This window comes from Aethalodelphis obliquidens, unplaced genomic scaffold (assembly GCF_003676395.1).
Source record: "Aethalodelphis obliquidens isolate GAN/ISIS:26980383/991018 unplaced genomic scaffold, ASM367639v1 scaffold1, whole genome shotgun sequence".
Taxonomy (NCBI): Eukaryota; Metazoa; Chordata; class Mammalia; order Artiodactyla; family Delphinidae; genus Aethalodelphis; species Aethalodelphis obliquidens.
In genome coordinates this window covers 95,510,807-95,532,160 of record NW_020837945.1, presented here as the reverse complement: position 1 = coordinate 95,532,160, position 21,354 = coordinate 95,510,807, and the positions used below count along the sequence as shown (strand labels likewise).

The window sequence follows — 21,354 nt, the reverse complement described above, 5'->3', positions numbered from 1 at the left end:
GGATCAATACAATGTGGACGATAATAAGTTGTGGGTATTCTAAACAAGGTCTTGGAATGAGCATCTGAGCACAGTGCAATCAGTCATTTCCATCCATCCTTATGGGGTTGGTCAACGAATGAGGGGTGTGGAGAGTGGGAAGATGCTCTGTTACCTACTGTTGGAAAGCAGCGGCTTGGTGTGGAGGGAAAAGCCTGGGACTGGGAGCCAGAGAATCTAGTCTGTTCACAGTGCTGCTTTTAGCTTTGCAACCTTGAGCAAGTGGCTTCACCTCTCTGGCTCTCAGAGAGAGTTTCATCTCTTGTAAATTGAGTGGATTGGTTTAGATGATCTCTACTGGATGTATATTGGATGACAGGTGGCCAGAGAAAGGAACGTGGGAAATAAGCAATCTCAGAACCTAAATATGCACAGACTAACTTGACTATGAGGTGAAATTTAAGACCATAAGCCTGGATAAATTATTAGGAGTGTGCAGATGGGTGAAAAATTTAACCCTGCTACAGAGAGGGATGGTGCTCTGGAGCCTGCAATCCTATCTCTGACATGCTCTGTGTGCAGGCAACTTCATCTTTCTGAAGGCTCCCTCATCTAGAAAATAGAGAGGCTGTGATCATTTATATGCAAGCATGAGCAGCATATTATTTACAGAATCACCAGAGATTAAGATGCCTTCTGTTCAGGCTGTGCCTCTATAATCTCTGGCAGTTTGAAATGAAGAGGCGGGGAGTGTGTGTGAGGCGGGGGAAGAATGCCATGCCCATGTGTTGGCTATGCTGCTCGTCTGCATTTCTGAAGAGAATATTCTCATGTAGAAGCAGCCCAGGATCTGATCTCTCACCTGGTTGTTATGAAGGAACCATATCTTAATAGTGAGCTATGGAAAACTTGGAGCTTCATAAATACTTAATAATCACATTGTGTGTTACATTGGATTATGCACCAATGATGAATAAAATTCCTGAAGGCAGTACAGAGCAGGGCAAAATGTTATGAACTCAGAGGATAGACTAGGCTCTAGTCTTTCTCCTGTCTCCTGTCACTAATTTGCTGGCTGACCTTGAGCAAGTCATTTAATGTCTCTGGGTTTTAATTACTTCAACTGTAAAACATAGGGAAGGGAGAAGGCTGGCTGGGATGATTTCTGAGGTTCCTTCCAGCTGTGAGATTAGATTTCATGATTCTGATATCTGCCATGAACCAGCCCTGAGTTCAATGATATTCGCAAAATATTCATAAAAACCCTGTTCAAAGGATAAACTCCGGGCTGGATAAGTACATCCACTCAGCTGTATTAAAGTTTCTTCAGAGTCTTTCTAGTATGACCTTTCACCATTCTTAGCCAGGTCTCTACTTAACCACATCAGTCTGCACATATATCATTTTCATTCATACTTCTAGAATTTGCTTATGCTATTCCCATTTCTACAATAGCCTTTCCTCTCATTTATTCACATGAGAAAATATTATATATCATTCAAAGTATGGTTCAATTGTAATTTCTCTATGGAAGTGAATCGTTCCCTTGTCTCTTTTTGGAGGCTCCTTCATAACATGTTATAGCATATGTCACATTGCATAGATAATTAGTGGAGTTTACATGTCTGACTGCTGGAGTGTCGGTGACTTGAGGGCAGGGATTGTGCCAGTGCTTAGCTAGATCCATGCTTCTCATAAAGTAAGAGCATAACCCTGTGTTTCTCCAGTGAACCGCAAAGGTGGTGTTTTTCAGAGTTGTATTCACTAATTTTGGGTCCTCAAATGCCAACCTTTAGTCTGGGCCTTGCAATATGGGCATATTACCCTACTGGGACTTCTTGCACCTGCAGAAGTTGGAAGGGGCTTCTTATATAAACTTCTGAGGGCCAGTTTGAAAACCACTGATCTCTGACCTTCTATTTTACTTCTCGATAAAATTACTGGAATCCCAGTAATGCTTCTGAGCTGTTGTAGACTTCACATGAGTATGGCTGGATTTCACCTGGGGAAGGATACCAAAAGTAAATTCTCTCTATATCAATTGGGGAACTAGGAAGCACGAACAGCATCTCCCCTTGAGCACTATTTCTCAGTGGAAGACAAGTGCTATGGGCATTAAAGGTAGGATTCTTTCTTACTGTGCGGGGTTGTCCTGTCTAGTGCAGGATATTCAGCATTCCTGATCCCGGTCCACCAAAGGCAGTAGTAACAGCCACCCCCAGTGTATGTAACAATAAACAAAATACCCTTTAGTGAGATAGCACCTGAGGTTGAGAACCCTTGATTTTAGAAGTAAACCAGGAGGCCTCCCATATTGTAAATGCCATTTTCTAGACATGCAGCTTAGATCTAAGATCTTCTTAACCCTAAAGACTTTGATTTAGCCGTCAACTCTAGTTCAGGACCGTATATCAGCAACTTGAGAGTTACTTTTGACTGAGAAGAACTGAAAGGACGAAAACTGTGTTCCTTTCTTTTGTAAAGACTTTATGGTTTATAAGCAGTTTTAAAAAGTGCTGTCTCATTGGCCCTTCTTGTAATATGAGGAGCAGATTTAGTGCACATTAAAATCCACAGTGAGATAGGTAGATACTGTGATATATTCTGTTTGACTAATTTGGTAAGGTAGGGTTAATGAGAAGAAAATGAATTTCACACATGATTTTGAACATTTTAGTCTTACTTTTGACCGAAGCCCACCACCAGGAAATGGCACTCGGGAAACTCTCCGTCTCTGTCTTAAAAGCTGTCTAGATTGTCACTCTGAGTAAAAAACCTAGAGGCAAATCCAGAAAACTCTACCGAACAGTGAAGATGTGGCAGGCTGACATTTGTAGCCATAGAAGGTGCTGAATCCTACACCAGCATTCATTCATTTCTGGCAATGCAGGCAATTCATACATTCTGGGGAAAGCATCATGCAAAGCCCAACATTGAGTACTGAACCACTGAAACAATGGATTAACTTGAAAAAGGACAAGAGCCGTCTTGCAGAAAGACAACGCAGATCCCTATATAGTTTCATCAGAACCAGAGACCTGAAGTTCTATTTACCCTCTTGATTGCTATTCTAGCCAGAAAATGTAGGTAAAGTAAAAATTCCCCAGAGAAGGAGCTTGTGTGTTAAGTGGCCTAAAAATGATGCACATCAGTTATCTGAGAGACCGGTTATCTGGTTTTCAAAGACGCAGTGTCGCATGGTGCTTAAAAGCACAAACTTGTTAGCTGGATGAATTTGGGCAGGTTATTTAACTACTTGGGGATCCAGTTTTCTCATCTGTAAAAAGGGGATAATAACATTACCAACATTTAGGGTCAGAGTAAGTGTAAATGAGTATTAGCTATCATGATCATCATCATTGTTATTATTGTTGTTACTTTGTGAAGTACTAGCATGAAATGTCAGAGCTTCCAATAAATAATGATGTAAAAATAAGAATCTTCATTTATTTTTGATTATTTGGGCTGAATGAGGTAGTATATTCAAGGCTTTGGCCTCATTTCATAGAACCATAGAATGTTATAGCTGGAAGGACCTGAAACACTATTTAATTCAAAATTCTTGGTTTAGAGATGGAGACGATGAAGGTAAGAGGAGTTAAATCCTTGCTCAAATTCTTGCAACAAAGATTCTGAGGTTTTGAATGCTTTTCTTCTCGTTCATAGTTCTACCCATGAAATTTCTACCTGTTGATTATCCTTGACTAGTAGTTCACCTGGGGGTGCAAGGAAACTAATCTGAAATCCAAGTACCTTCACTTTCCTACTCTTAGCAGCTCTGGTAAAAGTTTGGTGGCTAAACTCATTGATAAAAAAAAATTTTCATGACTAATGAAAAGATGCATGATGTTAAAAGATGCAAAGAGCAGTGGATTGAGAGAGAAGGCTCAAGTCTTGCTTCTGCCTCTGCTATTAACTTGGATGACCATTCGCAGCCTCGATTTCTCTGTTTGCAAAATAAGAAAGTTGGGCTGTGTGATTGTTACAAAATATTGGCACAATAATATATTGTATAAATATTTTCTCTAATGAACATTCAAGTCTTTACAATTATGAGAAACATTTTGTCATCAGAATGTTCAAACACCTGGATGCAATTGTTTTTTAATTTGCTAATTATTTGAAAAACAAACAAAGGGAAAAAAACAATTTAAAAAATGAACAGGCCATGGAAACCAGCTTGCTCATTTGTAGGACAGTTTATTGGGCTGGAATATTTTGCCTTTGGCAAATGAGAATCAGTTAATTCCAGGCATTTGCTTATTGGCTTGTTAGAATAGAATGATCTATTTTTATTTCATTTTTGTCAGTAATCACCAGTTAAAACTTTTAAAGGGAGGCCCAGTTATTCCTGGAAAAGGGTAATATTCTGTGACCTGCCAGACTGTGATGTCGTCAGCTCTCCTCTGATCAATATATGTGTTTTCAGTTTAAGCTAAGCACCCTATGAATTTAGTAATAAGAGTAATTGCCTGCAACAATCATGAAGGCCAATCAAATACTTTCTCAAGGAAATAAATATCTCTTTAAGGTAAAAGTGAAAAATAACATATACAATTCCATTGAAGCATTAAGTTTCTGAAATTGTCTCATCATAGTGAAATGCAAGGCCTTTGGGCTGATGTGTCCCTTGTTCCCTGGAAGAGGACAGCAAGGCACAATTCTCAGTAGCAGTCTGTCTTGGCCATCACTACCTGTGCCCCTAGAGGGGCTAGGAGGGTGGTTGTCAGGGTAAGATTTGATGTTCTGTGTTTGTCTCCTGTTTTATTTGCTGAAGGAAAATGCTGCAGGGAATACTCATTTCTTGGCTAGATGAGTGTATGGCATGAACAGACCTGGAACAATGGTCTGAATTCAACAAATATTTACTGAGCACCCATGTGCCAGGCTATAGGAGTTGCAACACCTTTGACCACAGCATTTCTGTGCTAATATAGGACACTCCTCAATTACTTTATTGATTAAGTGAATGATTGTGTACTACCAGCATGAGTTTCAAAGCTACATTGTCAGTTCTATTTACTTCTTGGGTTGTAAAATCAGTTAAATCCCTCAAGCTAAAAACAGTGAAAATTAAACTCTTTTCAGCTCCGAGGTAAAATAGTTTCTCCCTTGCAAAATCCAAGCCCTTTCAAGAGATACACAGTTCCCATGAAATGAATAAGCCATGGTTCCGCCCAAAATGGTATTTATAATTAAAGCCAGCATGATCTGCTAGAGACCAGAGTTGACAATCTCCCTAAGTTCCCCTTTAGTGATAAAATTACATACGCAACAACTGGCTGAGAGTGGCATGCTTGACCAGCTTCAGGCTAAGAGTATATCTCAGCTACTTCTCTGGCAGAGTATCTTACAAGTTACCATTCCTTTGTTAAGACTTTGTTGAGATCTATTTATCTATCTATCTTAAGACAAATATATACATATATCATATATAAGATATATATATATATATATATATATAAAGTTTATATAAATTTGAATTTTGAATAAGAACCACTAGGTTATTTCTAAGTTGGAATTCAGGAAACCAGTAAGACAGTAAAATGGAACGTTTTACTTTACTTTATGGTAAAATGGAATCTATGTGAAGCAAACTCCAGAGGTCACCAGCTCCTTCAGTGAGATGTGTTCTCCTTGCTAGCCTTATTGTCTTGAGCATCTTTGGGCTTTGGGGGATGTCCTGGGCACAAGCAGCTTTTTCTCCTCTCATGGCAAATGTTTCAAAACAGAGTCCCAAATCCTTATTCCCAATTTCACGTTCTCAGTTGCTGTGAGGATGTTTTTAGCACTTTCCAAAGCAACACTGTCCAACAGAACTCTCTGCAGTTTTCTGTATCTGCACTGTCAAATAAGGCAGTCATTAGCCACATACGGTTTTACTGAGCACTTGAAATACGGCTATTGTGATTAAGGAACTGAATTTTTAATGTGTAAATTTTAACTGACTAAAATGTAAATAACTTCATGTGGCTAATGACTACCATATTGGATAGAGTGGTTCTAGACAGTGTAAGCTTATGGTTCATGGGGCCGAGCAACCCAGCAACAGCACCCTTGCAGGATCGCCCAGTGAGGGTATCATAGAAGTTATGCATTTAATTATGAGTTATGCCTTACTTGCTTCTATAGGGGGTTTGAAGCAGAATGTCAGTAATAGCACTAGGAAGACATAAAGGGATCTCTAAGTAAAGGATAGCAAATGGGAGGAATATGTTGTGGTAAATATTAAGAGATTGAACAGCAGAACAATGCCATTTGAATTGAATTTGAAGTTCTAAATTCTACATATTGGAGCAGGATAGAACTATCCAATTCAATATAAAAATTACATTTTGCCGCTGTGATTACTAGGGCTATAAAAATCCAATTAATGAAGGTGAGATTTTACTGTGAGCTGAAAGAGAAGCAAGCAAAAATGAATCGAGTATCAGGCCCACTGTATGTTAGAGTAGACTAGAACTCTAGGACCATCTCTAATGAAATTATCTACTTGACTGAATTGTGAAAATTCAATGAAATGATTTATGAAAGGACTTAGCATAGTGGCTAGCATTTGATAGATATCAGCACTTATGATGATCAGTGATTTCTGCCTAGGTCTTTTTGAGGCCTCTTCCAAGTACCTTTGAGAACATAGGAAGATGCTAAGGGTAACTGATTTTGGCAGAATTATTTGTTGAGAATAGATCATAGAAGAGGAAATATAGACAACATAAAGGCAAGCAAAGAAATGCCACACCATCTTCCCCATTTGCAATTTGTTGCTATAGGGAGAACAGTTACTGAGGAAGGTGGGTCAGGTATCTCAGTTATGTTGGGTCAGACAACACTGGAATAGTGAGACCAAAGGGGAAAGAATAGGTAGAAAAAGTAGGAATGAGGACTGCTTGTATTTTAAGTGTTTATAATTACTGAATATAGTTCACTCATGCTGATGTTCTTGTCAAAGATAATCAAAGAAGGCATGGAAGAATATTTGAGGCACCATGGGGGTAGTGGAAAGGGCACCGGCCTCGGAGTCAGGTCAACTGGATTCCAATCCTAACCTTTCAGTTTTCTGACTTAGACTAATAACCATCTTGTGGTTCCCAAATTCTCCTTTTTGTAAAACAATGATGCTTAATGATTTTGAAGATTATTCCAGCCCTCTAACTCAAGGGTGTAATTCTAAATATGAAAGCACAAGTGGGCTCTAATCCTCCAGATTCCCCAAAGCCCTGCTGTTCTTTCAGGAAAGCCTGCTGTTTTAGTCCTCTAATGTGTTTCTGTTATCCTGAAGCCCGAGTTGTGTGAACAGTGGTGTCTCAAGCAGCATGCACAAAAGCAGTTGGTATGGTGGGAGTGAGTGACAGTGGGTGGGTGAACAGATTAAAGAGGAAAGGGTTGGAAGAGAGAGTAGTGTGTGTGAAAAAAAAAAAAAAAGCAGGCCCTCTACCTTTGACAGACTCTCGCTGTATTCTCCAGTAACAGCTATCCAAAGCCAAATGCCAAAATGAAGGCATGAAAATAGCTTGCACTTCAGAGTTAAGCAGACTTGAATTTGAATCCAAGCTCTGGATTTGAGATACGTAACTTCAGTTTTCTTAACTTGGTGAAACTTATGGTTAGCAGCTATTGTAAAGCTTAAATGAGATAATATGATTCAGCAGGTAGTAGGTTTTTAGTAAATATTCTCTTATCGTGGCCTCCCTAAATTGGCTTAGTTCCTTCCTCATCTAGCCCATAATGTAAAAGGCTCATCAAAGAAACACACTGGGCTGCTTAGAGATCTGTATCTAGAAGCTGTAAATAACGTGTGGTGGGGAGAGAAGGGTGCTGAAGACAGAAAAATCTTTGGCCAGGAATAGAAAGTCCGGTCTCTCCATTGATGAAGCCTCTTCCTTTGTGCTGCCTCACAGTTCTCTGGTTCTTGAAAGCCACAGAAGTGTTTACCAGAACAACAACCCTAACTGTGTTTCCAACGCTTTACCAACAGGAAGATTCACAGCGCAGGCAGAGAAAACAGAACGAGGCGCCACATTCTTTCCCATTCGAAGACAGCAAAGCTGGATCCTGGAGTGACAGCCGCTCCTTGCTCCTCTAGCCAGGAGTGGGGAAAATCTCCTTCCAAGCGGAGTCCGGGGGAAGGCAGAGAACCAGGGAATGCATAGCACCTTTACCCATCTCTCTAGGTCGCTTGCCCCACCTGCCCCCCTTTACGTGGTTCTAACGCAGTTTCTGCTTTGGAGAAATGTTGGCAAGCGGTGAGCCGCCAGTCCCCTGGCAGGATTATTTCCCTGTCTCGGAGAACTTTCAGCACCGCGGACAGCGCCCCTCCCCGCCATCCTCTCTGTGGTCCAGGCTCCTGACCGGTGCTATCCTGCCGCTTGGCGTTCTCCCGGACCCCTTCCTGGAGGGGGCTCTGGTGGGAGTGGGTGGAGCAGGGAGAGGCGGTGGCTTATCATTCTGTGTTTCTTGGTCAACTCTGGCCAGTGACCGGCCCCGCCACTTCGGTGAGAATCCCTCCCAAGAGCCGGTTCCTTTGCGCCTCTCAGTTCAAGACCTCAATGAACCGAGTCTGGCACAGGTGGTGGGGTGGGGAGTGCCAGGAACAGGCGAGAGCTCTACTGTTCCAGCATTCCCGCATCTTTCCTCCGCCTTCACTTCGCTTCTAGTCATTTGGCGACTTCTATCTTACTGTTCAATCACAAAACAAAATACCTGTGTGTGGGGGGCGGGGGAGGGAGGGGGTGACTCGAGCGAGAAGGAGGTTGGGGGCTGCGTCCCGCAAGGCCACACTGCCCTACTCTGGCCCTCTGGATTCGTAGGACACTGATGTGCTTTGGCATGGGGGAAGAGAGGAGTCTTACGTGCAGGTGACAGTCCTCTCCCCAGGGTTGCCCCCTCTGGCCAGGGAGCTTCCCTGGACACTTCACCCATCACGTCCTCCTCGTCGCCCCTGGCGTGTCACCGCTCTCTGGGGACAGATGCTCCTGAGAGCGCGCTGGCCTGGTCGGGTCACCGGGCTCAGCTAGAGTCCCTGTGAAGAGTTTGCTCTCTGGTAAAAGGGCAGACGTTGTTTGTCCCCGCTCTCCCCTCGGGCTTCGGCCGGAAAAGCGTCTCTTCCTCTCCATGGACTCTTTCCGAGGCCGAGAACCGAACTGTGCGAGCCCGGTGTGTGCAAGGCATGGGGGGACAGGACGAGCCCGGCGTCGGTGGAGACCCGGGGGGCCCGGACGCAGCTCGCGGCTCCCTCCTTCACCTCTATCTCCCGCCGCGCCGGAGCTGCATTCGTCCCAGCCCCGCCTGGTAGCCCTGCGAGTTGGAGCCCGGCGTCCCCCTACCCTGCATGCTGTCCAGGCCACATTACGGGCCAGAGCCGGAGAGACCCCGACTCGCCTCCTTCCTTCTTACAGGAGACCCCTTCCCGGAGGGCGCGCCTCAGCCTCCGCGCCATGTTCCTGCTTCCCCCCTCCCGGTGGCTCCGGCTCCCTGGTTCATTCAACCAGAGGCAATCATTCCCATGCGCGGGGGTCCAGCTGGGATGCAGAGGGCACGGAGGCGGACAGACCGCGGCGAAGGGGGACGTTCACTCACCGGAGGGCTGGAGGCGATGACCTGGCTGCCGGGGTTGATGGCTGGCCGTCCGCACTTACAGCGCCCGGCCCTGCCTCCTGTGATGCTGGCTGGTGGCGCCAAAGGAAGGCAGCAGGCAGCCGCTGCTGCGGAACAGCTCCTCGGTTATGCAGATTGCCCCGTCTACCCCGCACCCTCCCCGCGGCCTGTCAGTCCTCCCTCCAGCTAGCTGGTCTCCGCCCTCCTGGAATCACGTGGGCTGCCCAACCCCTTACGTTATTGAGCCGAAGCCTCTCACCAGACGGCCCCCCTCCCCGCAAACACACACACGCACACACACACGCACACGCGCGCGCTCTCTCTCTGTCAACTCCTGCCTGGCCTACTGAGCCTCCAGGTGCCGCTTCCAGTATCTCAGGCTATATGAGGCCGAGGGGCAAGAGATGCAAGCAGCTCTCTGTCCGGGGAAAGGACCAGGCAGGACTCTGCAGTATCGGTGTGTTGCGAATGCACAGACTCTGCCAGAAGCTCCACCTCTGCTGGACTTGGCATTGGACAAAGCCGGCTACCCAGCCCCGCTTCCTGCCCTCTGAAAGCTTCCCACCTTCTTCAAGGAGCCCTTGCTGCTCTTAAACTTCTTCCACCTCCCTTAGCATTACTGAAAAGAAAGGATGGGAGAGATTGATTTCCCCTCCCTTCCTAAAAAAGGCAAGACCTTCCTCCTTCTCCAAAGTTCAAGTAGGCCAAGTTTATCTTTTGATTCTCAACATCTTATGAGTAGAAAGATCGAGGATTTGAGATTTGAAGACTGACCAGGAATTTCGGTCTATGTGACCTTGGGGGTATCTAACTTCTACTAACCTTTCTTCTCTCATCTGTGAAATGACCTCCTCACAGAACTATTATGAGAATTTAAAAATGATCATATTCTTAAAATTGCCTATCTCAGGGCTAGACACATATTTAGAAGTCAATAAATGAGAGTCCTTCCCCTGTCTCTGTTAAGAAATAAATTTCGGAAAACAAGGAGATTGTGATTTGTGCCAGTAGAAAGGAAGTATCTTTTGTAAACTTAGAAGGGAGTATCTGTGCATTCAGGCTAGACAGATAACGTGTGAGTGGGGACAAGATATACACGGGGCTTATATTTTTCCATTGGCTCTGTTAGGATGAGAACTATGTTATGTCTCAAAAGGATGAGGTATAGATGGTACAAACCCAGGCATGTTTGGCCTCATCAGAGAATGAATTATTTAACATGCATTGAATAGACTGATTTAGATGGAAAGTACCTACATGAATTCTTGCATCTTTGGTCCAAGCCCTCAAAATACATGGGATCTAATGAGATGTAACTCTCCATCCTTGGAAACAAATTCACTGGGCTTCTGTTTGGGAAGAATACTGGCTGTCTGACACTTCCCTCCTAGGATGGAGCAGTTCAAGTGTACCTTTAGGTTGTGTGTTCTAGCTCAGAGGACCTGGGTTCTCTCCAGAAATATGACTAATCAATGCCAGGACAGTCTGGGAAAGTCCACCTAGCTTAAGCTTATTATTGCCTTGGACCAGCATCCAGGTCTGAAGTCTTGAGACATTCCCATAATTTGAGCTTATGAGAGTTCTGCAGGGTATATCAGATCTCCTGGGATACCCAAGAAGCTATGAAACATTTCAGGACAGGCAGAGTTAAAGAATCAGAAGTTTGAAGCCTTAATGCAGTCTCTGCCAGTTGCTTATTGTATGATCTTTGACAAGTCACTCAAACTCTCAGAGTCTTAGCTTTACAATGGGAATAGAACATCTGTCTGCCTTCTCCATGAGCTTGTTGTAATGTTCAAATGGGATAAAGTATGAGAAGCCATACTGTGAAAGGTGAAGAGCGAATAAATGCAAGCTATTAACATTATAGACTGAAGAAAACCCTGAATTTTTTCTAGTCCAGATGCATTACAGTCATGAAGAGATAGGAAGTTGGGATTTGTCATGGAATGGGCAGCTACCAAAGTGTCAGTGTTTTTCTGTAAGTCTGTGTGTGTGCATGTAATTCAAGGGGTGTGGTGTTTCAAGCACTGTATTTTCATTTTTGCTGTCTTCTTTGATGGATTTCTGGATTAAATCTCATTTTTTCCTGGCTTTTCATTATTAGAACAACACCAGCCACAATCACAGTGGTTATGAGTATTTAATATCGAGGTAAGTTTGTGCCTGTATTTCAGGACAGAGGGTTTACACTTTTCTGACTTTCGCAGGTAAAACTGATTTGGGTTAGAAATTCAAAATGGGTTTGATTTCAAAGAAAACAAGATTTACCATCCAGGAGCAATTTCTGGTTAATCGTCAGCACCTTGAATGGTGATATGAGTCTCCAGTCTACTGCCAATAAACCCAATGAAATCTTCACACAAACCAGGAACTCCTGAGGAGGTCTCCCACCTGTAAGCAGATTCACTTTCCTGTTTACTTCCTTTTAATATTCTTCAGAAAGTGTCAGTTTGGACCTCTTTATATTTAGGGACACCAAAAGACCAGAAGGTGCCAACTCATGCTCCTATACCTATCATTAAAAAAAAATTGTCCAGGGTTGGTAAAATGCTAACTCTGACTCCTACCTACCTCTGTGTTGTCATGAGGAAACATGAGAAATGGAAGAATAAGCATGAAATAATTTAATTTTGCCTCAAAAATTGTGCCTTTATGAGCAGTTACTTGGATGAGCATAAATTTCAGAAAAATTTGGACAGTTTCACCAGAAGTTGCTCTGGGACTCTGAATAATTTTTTCAAACAAGTTTTCAATGTCCAATTCACCTTTCCCAGCACAGGGCAGAAAAAGGAGCTTAGGGAACAGATCTTGCATAGATTGCAATAGAAAGTTACACCTTAACAACGATTTCTAGATAAGTTTTCCCTTGGGTCCTACTCCTTTACTTACAAGCGCTTATCTTTTGCCTGTTGACTGCCTCCTTTATGAGACATTGCAGACACTTTCCAGCTGTAGACAGAGCATAAATGAACCAATGAATAGAAATGCAGTAGATAAAAATGTAGTGGAGCATTTAGAGCCACACACAGCAGGAGCAATTAATGTGTATCTCAGTTCCAGGGTTGAGCAGTGATACTGCAGAGTGATTGCTAATTAGATCTTGAAAGTACACATCCTAGTTTTCTTTTTCCAACAGTTGGAATGTGGGACTTTTGATTCATTTATTCAGTGTATTCTAGACACATGAGATATAGCCATGAACAACCCAGAAATGGTTCCTGCTCTCCTTGAGCTTACAGTCTAGTGGAGGGAGTCAGACCCTAATCAAGTAAACAGAAAAGTGGAGATAAGTACCATGATGAAAACAAAATAGAGCGATATAACAAGGAGCGAAGGGCACCACTTCAGTTGAGTGGTAGAGAACTGACAAAAGCAAATGCAGGGGCCAAGACACACAAGTTATTACTTTCCAAGGAAGGGGCAGTGCCCTCTTACCCAAGGCCTTTTGCCAAAAGTCTACATTATTAGCAGGGTAATCATAAAATCCTTCATGATTGACCCACATGGATGGATTATGGTTAGGCCACCAGGAGATTGGCCAGATGCCTTAACGACCATTACCTGTTTTTCTCTCATGATTCATGATGATGAATACCTGATGCTTTCTTCTAGAAGGAACCCAAGCTCATCAATGCCCCTGACTTTTGCCTCTAAGCAGATTCAAAAGCTGAGAAACCAAAAACACCACTGTGACAGCCTGGCCAGAGGCTGGTCAAGAGCCCTCTAAGTGGAGAGGTTGCTTCTGGGCAGCAAAAGGAGAAGAAAAGACAGAACCAGAACCCAGTGTATCACAGGCACACAGTAAAGATATGGTAAATAAATAACCTGCTGCTAGGATTCTAACAATGGGCTGGGAATTTATAAGCAAATTATCTATGAGTAACTATCCTCTGGGTATTTAAATTCCAAGAGGAAGAAGGGGGATGCTGACCTGAGCATGTTCTTTTCATTCCTCCCAAATTTACAGAGAGGTATAGCAACTCTCCTCACCCCGACACCCTGCAGCATGAGTAAAGTTCCTTAATGACGAAGCTGTGGAAAGAAGTCAGGAGTGTCAAACCAATGGAGTTCCCTGACATGAAAGGAAACACTAAAGCAAACAGTTCTTCCCACTTTTTATACATTTTCTTTAAATACACTCACTTTTCCACTTAATTTATTTTAAAGATGTTGCTATCACTACCTTAAAGAGAAAACTGGCAACAGTTGCCATATAGACAAGATCATCATTTAAATAACAGTGAAAATAAAACACTGCTCCTGTGATTAAGCCAAATACTATTGCCTGCCCAGGAACCTGAGGCTTGCTTTCTTTTTATGAAAAGAAGAAAATTAGGGGACTTCCCTGGTGGCTCAGTGGATAAGACTCCGCACTCCCAGTGCAGGGTCCCGGGTTCGATCCCTGGTCAGGGAGCTATATCTCACGTGCATGCCGCAACTAAGGAGCCCATGTGCTGCAACTAAGACCCGTGTAACCAAATAAATAAATAAATGAATATTTAAAAAAAAAGAAGAAAATTAGCAACTGTTAAAGAGGTGTTAAAATATATTCGCATCAAACTGAGACTTTCTCCATGAAGGAATCAGAAACGTTGAAAGACAAGTGGAAAAGGATAACTTTTTCACTGTGTGATTATAGGTCATTTAGTGCTGAATCCTAGTACTATTTATTTTATTTTATTTTATTTTATTTTATTTTATTTTATTTTATGTTTTTTGCGGTACGCGGGCTTCTCACTGTTGTGGCCTCTCCCGTTGAGGAGCACGGGCTCCGGATGCGCAGGCTCAGCGGCCATGTCTCACGGGTCCAGCCGCTCCGCAGCATGTGGGTTCTTCCCGGACCAGGGCACGAACCCGTGTCCCCTGCATCGGCAGGCGGACTCTCAACCACTGCGCCACCAGGGAAGCCCTCTAGTACTATTTAAATCAGTATTTCTCCCAATTTTAAAGTGCATAGGAATCATATGGGGATCTTGTTAAAAATGCAGAATTGGATTCAGTAGGTCTGGGGTGGGACCCAAGGAGTTGCATTTCTAACACAATCTCAGTGATGCTGGTGTTGCCAGTTGTTGGATCACTTCTTGAGTAGCAAGGATCCAAAGTACCAGTGATGGTATGTGTCCCACATTTGGGGGTATGCCAACTCTTATTTTACAGATGAGAAAAGTGAGGACTTGGGGGTTGTAAATAACCTAAAGTTATTTAGGTTCTCTTCCAAAAGATCTGTATGGTCACTGCCTTGCTGCTAGGGCCCTCAGAAACCGTTTTTCAAGGGGCTATGACATGAAAGTCAAGGTTCAGACTGCTGTGTTCTACAGGTTATTCTGTGGTAACAGACACACCCAAACTCTCAGTAGCTTAAAATAACAATACTTATTGTTCACATTATGTCTCCACTGTGGATGACTCTGGGTTCTGCTCCATGTAAATCACTTTGTACCATGTTATGATGCCCCATCTCAACATGATACTTCAGAGTTGACCTTGGCAGGCAGGACCAAAGCTGGAGGACCTTGTACCATCAACTAAATGCTCTGGTTTGGAAGTGATGCATGTCACTATTGCCCACAGCCCATTGGCCAGAACATGGCACCACTCAGCAGTAGTTACAAGCAGGGAGTGGAAGAAGAATACTTCCATCTTCCTGGAATAAGAGTAGAATCAGTTACAGTGAACACGAAAAACCTCTACCAAATAAACAGTTTTTCTGTCACTAACAATCCTTGATTCTGTTATCACAGTCTTTTCTGTCTTCTCAGGACCTCCCATATCCAATGTTCCCAGGCCATGGGGCCACTGTTAGCCCACCTCCCCCCGCCCCCTAGTCCTTCTGTATCATACAGAAGGAAAAGGCAGTATAATGGCAGAGGGAATGCAGGATGCCAGGAGACTTTGGTGATAGCAGGGGCATCAAAAGAGGCCAAGTCAGGGAAAGTGGCCATGGTGACTGGGAGAGAGAGAGGAGTAGAGAAAAAGGGGAGCAAGGGAAAGGAGATGAAACAACCATTTCTTTAGGGCCTACTAAATGTTAGGCCCTGTATTAGGATATTTACATAATTTTGCCCTCATAACATTCAGGTTGTTATTGGCCTGTTTTACACTCAAGGGAACAGAGGCTCAGAGGGCTTATATAATTTGTCAAGGTCAACACAGAGTGTAAACTAGGATCGATGCCAGACTGTAAGCCTAGAATCTCCCAGGAAGTCTAAGAAAGTCACTCTCACAGAGCAAGGCAGGACTGGTCCTGAAGAATGGACTCTACCTGTTCACACTGACATTGGAATTCCTTGGTTGTAGGGGGCACGTGCACACAAACAGCTGAGACATCCTGATTCCACAGTGGCTACTACGTGCGGTTATACAGTACGCCTGGGAGACCAAGCTTCTGAAGCCCTTGAGGGGAGGATGTAATAGTTAAGGTCTGTGTGGGTGTTGGGAGGTCTTGCTCTGGAGCCTGAGAGTGATGGGGCCTAGAATTGTCCCATGTACTGTTCAAATCAAGGTAGGAAGGAGCAGAGGCTCTGGAGTCAGACAGACCTAGGTTTGTATCCAAACTCAACCGCTTATTAGTGATGTGGTATTTGGCAAATCATTCAAGTTCTCTGAGACTTGGTATTCCAACCTGTAAAAGGGGATAATAATGCCTAACTGCAGAGTTGTGGTGAAAACTGGAAATAGCATACATAAAGTGCCCACCACATGTAGTTGCTCAATGTAAATGTCTAGTCTTAGTGTTATTAGCGATGAGAAGATCCCTCTACCTACCTGAGTGAGTTCAGCCATGGCAGGTTCCTGTTCTGAGCCTCCATTTGTTCTTCAGAAACATGAGGGAATGGGAGCATATTTCCCCTAAGAGCTCTTCCAGAGACTCAAGTCAATGCACCAGGAGTCATGGGGTTCTCCTGGGGACAGCTGGGGAACGGGCCCACTGAGCAGCCGTACCCAGTGCAGCACTGAGAAGGGAAACAGCTTATGCTGAATGAAGAGTCCCTGGGCCCACTGGCAGGGTTCCCAAGCCCCAGACAGTAGCAGACTTCATTTTGTTGCCATTGCCACCAACCAATGACCCACTAAAACAATAGGCAATGTAGGGATGACTATGGGTCCAGGGGTGGTCTTTTTTAGCCACCCTTGCGCATAGGAAGGACCACGTTGCTAACAGAAGCAGTGCCTGCCAAGGCAGCAGCTCCAGCAGCAGCTTTGAATACAGAACAAAAATGTCAATAAGCACCAGAGAGAATTGGAGGGAGAGCAATGGTGCTCACACTAATGGGATTGTTAGCTTACTCCAGTCTCAACAGCTCATGCTATTGCCACCAAGTGGAGAATGGATTATACTGGTCGTGTATAATCAATTATGTCCACAGCAGATTCCCTTCATGAGATGGGCAGGCAAATCACTACCCTCTGAGTAAGCATCCCTCATGTAAAACAGTGATTATTTTATTGTCAGCCTTTTAAAGGTATGTATTCATCTGCTGTGTATAAGCTTTCTCCTGTTTAATTCAATGACTTTTAGAAAATGAGAATATTTCCTTCCATTGACTCATTTCTTAAAGCTCTTAAGAAGACCAGAGACTCTATAAAGCACTCCAATACATTAGATGAAGGTGATAAGACAATTTAGAAACGGGAATGAAGCTCCAGTTTCTGTCTATTCCCAGTCCCAGCTGGGGAAAGCTTAAATCCTCAACCACAGATGTCTGTTTCCAGAATCCCAGGGAGGGAGAGTTCACTGGCTCCTGCCTCCCTCTCCTTCCACAAAATGTGATTGTGTTTAATTATCCTTTTGCAATAAGGTTTTTGTCTCATTGTCCATGTCAGGTACCAGGAGGGCCTTTAAGATGATTCAGGGCAAGAACCAGTATGTCCTGCTTGGAGGATTCAGTCATCCCAGGCCCTGCAGCCCTCTGTCTTCAGATGGGCCAGTCACTCTGGCACTGGCGGTTGGGTCTGTGTGCAGCTTGGTCTGGGACACCTTCCCCATGTGGTTTGGAGCAACTACCAGTGAACTTCCAGATCTTGAAACATGACTCGGCCTCTTGGATCTAGTCCTGAACCAGACACCAGCTCGCTGCTTTCTAGGTTCTGACCCTACAGGCCCCACTTTTAATTGTCTAGCCAAGCCCTGTGTTATTGCAGAGGATATACACTGAATTGTTTTCTTAATTTGATCTCTGTTTATATATCCGCGTTCAGTAGAGGCTTGGGTGTCTGTTAAAATGGTGACCAAACAGGAGGCACTGATCTAATGTATAAAAACACTGTTGTGAGAAATAAGGCTGGCTCCCTTTATTCTTACCCTGTCCTGATGGGTAACTGCATAGGTTTGCTTCATTCATGAGGTCTGTTCCAGGCTTGAGCTTTTCTTTCTGTTCTCTGGGCTCTCCATCTTCTGATGTGGAGATATGGTGATGCAGATGATGACGGCTGTGCAGTAACACTGCTGATGCCTTCCCACCTGCTCCTTGCACCTCAAGCCCCCTACCCTGGCTGAATCAGCTGCTGCTCTTCTCACTATGGTTAGTCTAGGAGACATTTGTACCAATTAACATATCATCAGAAGACATACTTTAAGCTATAATGGGAAATGAGGTAAACTTAATCCCCATCTCACAATAGCTTAAAGACTTTGTTTTGTCCAGAATAGATGCTGACTATGGCTGGTTTAAAAAGCAGCTGCCCATCTCCTTTGAATCCTCTAAGTGGCTTTAACGTCACTGGTTCTTTACTAAATGAACTCTGCATAAAACTTGTGCCATCTCACACATGCCAGTGCTTTTGGCTGGTTAGGAATCTTCATAAAACAAGAGAAAAAGTGTCAATGTGAAGGAGAGCAAGAGAATGTCTGCCCTATTCAGGAAGGTGATGTGACCTCTGGCTTTGAGAAAGTTCTGTGTCTAGCCAAGAGAATAGCATGAAATCTTTCAAGAATTAGGCTTTCTTCCATGTCAGGTAAGTGAATTACAAGATAAAGAAAGCTCCAGCTGTACATATTGTGTTTATGTGGCGGGGGGCATAAAATAACCTTAGTGATGTGAGACGTGGAAATGATTGCTATGCCCTGACGCCTCCCGTGATGAGACTTAGGTGGGTTTAGGAGAGATGTTGGAGGAACTATTTATTTGAACTAAATGGAGAAGGTGCAAGTAAAAAAGCATCTTTTTTTGCGGGGAGGGGGGAGCGGTGATTTCAGCCTGATCAAGAAGGCCAAATGTTTAAAAATTAAAATTATAATGGCTAACATTTATTGAGTGCTGACTAGATAGGGTTCAAGGAGGTCATAGATACCAGTCATTTGTTGACTAAGTCAAATAAACTCTGAATAACCAAATTAGTGGTAGAATCTGATGTGTAAGTTTTCAAGGAGAATTTCAGAATAGCTGCCCTGAGGAGAATTTATTTTTATTTATTTATTTATTTTTTGCGGTACGCGGGCCTCTCACTGTTGTGGCCTCTCCCGTTGCGGAGCACAGGCTCCGGACGCGCAGGCTCAGCGGCCATCGCTCACAGGCCCAGCCGCTCCGCGGCATGTGGGATCTTCCCGGACTGGGGCACGAACCCGCGTCCCCTGCATCGGCAGGCAGACTCTCAACCACTGCGCCACCAGGGAACCCCGAGGAGAATTTATTAAACGAACATCAAATAAATATTTCCCAAGAGCTGACTATGTGCGTGGTGACCAAGCTGGGCCTTTGTGATAAAGGAAAAGAGGAAAAACAGAACTGCCTAAAACTGAGTTGCTGAGTAGAACTGTAGAGGTTTTTTTTGGATGCTGTGTGTGTAATGAATACTAGGTAGAGGTGAGGGGGAGTTGGCGTCCAGCAGTTTGGCTAGCTTGCTGTGATCTGACATTGAGTGGGCAATAAGGAGAATGTGGCTGTGATGTGGCCTTTTCAGTCTTCCCTGTGAATGACTTTCTAAATGAAAAGTTAGAGACTTCAGGCACAGCTGGGTCCGGGTGCTGAGAGAACATCGCGAGGTGTCTGTCATCATCTCTCAGTTCTGTTTGTATCTGAGTTAGCTTCATCCTCAGCCAAACTCTCTCCTCAAGGCTGGCAAATGGCTACCAGTGGCCCCAGGCTCACTTTTTTTTTTAAAGTCTTGACTGAATGTGTTACAATATTGCTTCTGTTTTATGTTTTGGATTTTTGGCCGCAAGGCACGTGGGATCTTAGCTCCCCGACAAGGGATTGAATCCACGCCCCCTGCATTGGAAGCGTGGAGTCTTAACCACTGGACTGCCAGGGAAGTCCCCCCAGACTCACTTTTTTACCAGGTTAACAACCCCAGTAGAAGGAGAGTATCTCTTTTCTAATAGTTCCCGCACAAGTCCCAGGGCTGACTCTCACTAGACTGACTGAGGTCATTTACTCACTTATTAATTAATTACTAAGTTCAGGGAAATGGAATGTGATAATTGACTGGTCTATGCCCTGTGCTCACCATAGTTCTGGGAGGTGAGGTTAGTGCCACATAAGCCACCTGGACTGGGAATGGGGATAAGACACTGTTATTAGGAGAAAAATAGATTCTAGGCAGGTGAAAACAGTGGAGCATTTCCCAAAATTTATTGCTCAAAGAATCCTTTTTTCTTGAAGTTACTATTCAGTAGGACATACTTGGGGAAATGCAGTCTTCAGTGATCAGATCCCTAAATATGTCTCATAATATTCATGGTCTTGTGCCTAGAAATTTTTATCTGACCCCATTAACGTTGTTTTTAAATGAAGATGAAAAATGCACTGCCTACTTTTTTATACCCTTAAGAACTGCCATATTGACAATGATAATAGTGATTAAATTTGTTCTTAAAAGTACCTCTTTGCATCTGTTCAGTGCTGTACACCTTATCAAGTTTTTCCCCCAACATACTATCTCATTAGCTCTGAGATGCTATCAACAGTAGTTAATTACTCAATGACCTCAGCTACCAGACTTCAGTCCTCTTGTCATTAGTTGCCAAAATATCATACCTGATTCCCACCTCCCTTTAGCTCCACCTGTCACCTTGCTGGACTCAAAAACTCTTAATGAAGATGTTAAATGTACTAATTAACTTTGCCTTGGTGAAAATATCTTTTATTTTAGTGCCATAAGAAACTAGCAGAGGAAAGGGCTGCTTGAAGGAAGAAGACTGGCAAATTGCCTCCAGCTGTCAATCTGAACAGTGACAGAAGGCAGTGGTCCAGGCTCCAAATTATTTATGTTCAAAAGCATTGGAGTTGGGATGGCTTAGTTGGAGCTGCCACTGAGCACTGGGTACTTCATTTTTACCCAAGAATGTATAAATGTATGCATGTATGTATCAGTGAGGATGCATTTGGTTGCAAGTAAGGGAAAGCCCAACTCAAACTGACTTGAAAATAAAGGAAATTTATGGCTCTTATAACTCTTATGTCTGCCTTAGATCCTTTTTAGGACAAGGATGGATAGATAGATAGCTCGATTGATCTATCATATTATATGTATGGCTCAAGAGTTCAAGATTTGTCTGATTCAGTGGCTTAACACAGTCATCAGAAAGGGCTTCTTTTCATGGTGTCAAAATGGCTGCAATGGCTTCAGGCTCCACCTCTGCATCATATGCTCTCCAGAAGGAGAGAGCAAGCCTTTCTTTCCTATGAGCCCTTTCATATGACCCCTTCTGATCAAAAGCTTTAACCAGATGTTTGGATTATGCCAATTAATATTCTACCCCTGAAGCCAGACTTGAAATTATTTTCCCCTCAGTTATATGAGGGAATTGGGTGGTTACCAAGGAAGGAGAGCTGG

At 43.6% G+C, this 21,354-nt stretch overlaps 1 protein-coding gene across 1 annotated transcript in view; it reads right to left on the bottom strand.

Moving 5' to 3' along the window:
• The window catches only part of SLC7A14 (solute carrier family 7 member 14), a 119,065-nt gene extending 109,300 nt beyond the window's left edge, over positions 1-9,765 (bottom strand). The window contains exon 1 of the mRNA XM_027111905.1: positions 9,559-9,765. The gene's annotated coding sequence lies outside the window, so the exon portion shown is untranslated. The remainder of the gene's footprint in view (positions 1-9,558) is intronic.
• Between the last annotated feature and the right edge of the window lie 11,589 nt (positions 9,766-21,354).